Genomic DNA, 2,611 nt, shown 5'->3' with positions numbered 1-2,611 from the left:
GTGTAGTTTAAATGTTAAGAATTAGTCGCATATGATTATGTAGATGAACTAAATTCCTTTAATGTGCAAAGATTAAGTGTAGGCTGAGATATTCGAATTTAAAGTTTCCTATGTTAAAGGTTTCGGTTAAAAGAGAAGTAGGTTAGGCTATTGTTTGTGACTATTTTAGTGAAGTTAATGACTGATTCTTGATTGAATATTTGTGTGGTTTATCTTGTTTAAGTGTCAGAGTCAATAGGACATTCCACGAGTAGAGACGAAGGTAAAGAAAAGCTTGTCTAAGCTTTTGGATTTTTGGTGAGTGTTTTGGGATCATTACTCGTAGATAATTCGTTACGTAATTGGGAACTTAGAGGTAGCCTAAACCCGTACACTAAATTTAGAGAGTAAGTGTTCTCAGGCCTATAATTTATTATTATATACGTATGGTTGTGAATTTGTGAATTTGTGAAATCATGAACATATATGAGATGCTATGATATATATTATAAGCTTGTGATGACCGTTGTGAAAATGAATATGAAGGTATGTTATTCATGTCATGTGACAGTAAATATGTGGATATGCTTTCATGCCATATGACAAAGATTATATTGTGCTAATAATATAGATATGTAGTGAATTTATGCAGTAGGTTGAGTTTCCTGTTGTTGATTCATGAATCATTGAGGATACGACAGTGGTGCAATATTAGCTTTAACTGGACAACTCTTCTGTGGCAATTTCTCTGCATGTGACAAAGATGTTAGGTTATCAAAACTGAATGGTTTAGAGTTTACCTCATTGAGGATCACTGAATATGACTTCTGTGAATTAGAAGTGTCAACACTCGGTTGAATTTGCTCTTTGTCTTGAGGTATAACAAGCTTATCTTCAACCTCAACCACCTTGGATTCCAATGCCCGTTCACCTCGCAAAGTGACCATTTTGCAATGTCCTTTGTGTCTTTTTTGAAGTTCATTAGTTAGCTGACCCACTTGATGCTACAAGTTTCTTAAAGTGGCATCATACTTCGCTATATATGCCTTAAGTAGATTCTCAAGATCACTTGAAGATTCAGTTGGTGGGGGTTATTTTAGTCATTGAGAATATTCCAACAGATAATTTGGTTGAGATGGCTTAGAAGAGTTGCTAAGGTCCACCTATTGATTTCTCCATGGAAAATTTGAATGATACTACTATGAAGAGTTGTAATAATTCAATTGTGGATTATTCCAATTATGATTTCCCATGTAATATTTTAACTCTTGATTCAATGGGAAATTTTTGAAGAAATGACCATTTCCACAGTAGTCACAATAAATATTCTCAAACTGGTTCGACTTTTGACCTATCATATTACTAGTAAAACCATAAAAAGTTATGTTCTTAAGCATTAAAGTCATAAAGGATACTTGGGTTGTCAAAGAAGTAAGTGCATCAACTTCATGTACTCCTACTACTCATTTTCCTGAGGTTGCTCGGTTGGTTGGCCACTAATAGTTATTGCTGGCAATTCTTACAATAATCTCATAAGCCTCATTGTAAGACTTAGAAATAAGGGCTCTATTTGTCGAAGCATCCACCATCATTCTAGTATGAGCATTAAGACCAATATAGAAAATCTTCATTTGAATGCAATAATGAATGCCCTGATGAGGGCACTTTTGTAACAACTCCTTGAACCGCTCCTATGCCTCATATAAAGATTCTTCATCAAATTACTGAAATAAAGTGATTTCATTTTAAAGCTTGGCATTTAGAGATAAAGGAAAGTATTTCATTAAGAAATTTTCCACAAAATCTTTCCATGCAGTTACTGAACTAGGTAGTAAGGAGTGCAACCACACTCATACTCTATCTCTTAAGAAGTATGGAAATAATCTAAGTGTCAAGGCATCCTCGATAAACCCAACTAATTTAAATGAGTCACTCACTTCCATGAATAGCCGAAGAAGAAGATACGGATCTTCAGTAGGCATCCCACTAAATTGGCCTATTGTCTGAAGCATTTGGAACATCATAGGCTTGAATTTGAATTGTGGAGCCTCAATTTTGGGTCTCACAATACCCAAATTGTGTTCATTTAAGAGAGGAATGACACATTGTTGAATGGTGCAGTTTTTGTCATCGGCAATAGTGATCGAATTGCAAGCATTATAAACAAATGCTCCTCTTTGATCAAGTTGTAGAGGATCCATTATCACCTGAATGATAACAAAAAATATTAAAGAAAAATAAAATAAAATTGAACCAAATTTCAATATAATTAATTTTACAAATAATTGACTAAAATAACAGTCCCCGACAACGGCACCAAAAACCTAAAACGACAAAAATGTGCAAGTGTAGAGAATTGTAACAAGTAATAAGTGACAAGTATGTCAAGTTATCATTCCCATAGGGACTATTCAAGCAAGTATTTATGAAATGTAAATTTACGCAAATTGGTAGAGGAAAATATATTAATTTGAAAGAGGTGATCTAAAAACTAAAAATTAACTAAGTAATCAACTAAAATAAAAAGTACAATTCCAATGCACGATTTCTAAAAAGGTTTTAATCAATATGACATAAGTGTGTTAGACTAATTTTATTCTTTAACTTGAATTATTAAAACTATGTTCATGTT

General features: G+C 33.2%; 1 non-coding gene across 1 annotated transcript; it reads left to right on the top strand.

Annotated features, from left to right (window-relative positions):
• Positions 1 to 1,626: 1,626 nt before the first annotated feature.
• On the top strand, positions 1,627 to 1,733 carry LOC128040132 (small nucleolar RNA R71). The gene has a single exon (XR_008194792.1). It is a non-coding gene; the product is annotated as a small nucleolar RNA R71 (small nucleolar RNA).
• Positions 1,734 to 2,611: the final 878 nt, after the last annotated feature.

This window comes from Gossypium raimondii, chromosome 3, assembly GCF_025698545.1.
Source record: "Gossypium raimondii isolate GPD5lz chromosome 3, ASM2569854v1, whole genome shotgun sequence".
Classification (NCBI taxonomy): domain Eukaryota; kingdom Viridiplantae; phylum Streptophyta; class Magnoliopsida; order Malvales; family Malvaceae; genus Gossypium; species Gossypium raimondii.
This window is presented reverse-complemented; position numbering and strand designations above follow the sequence as displayed.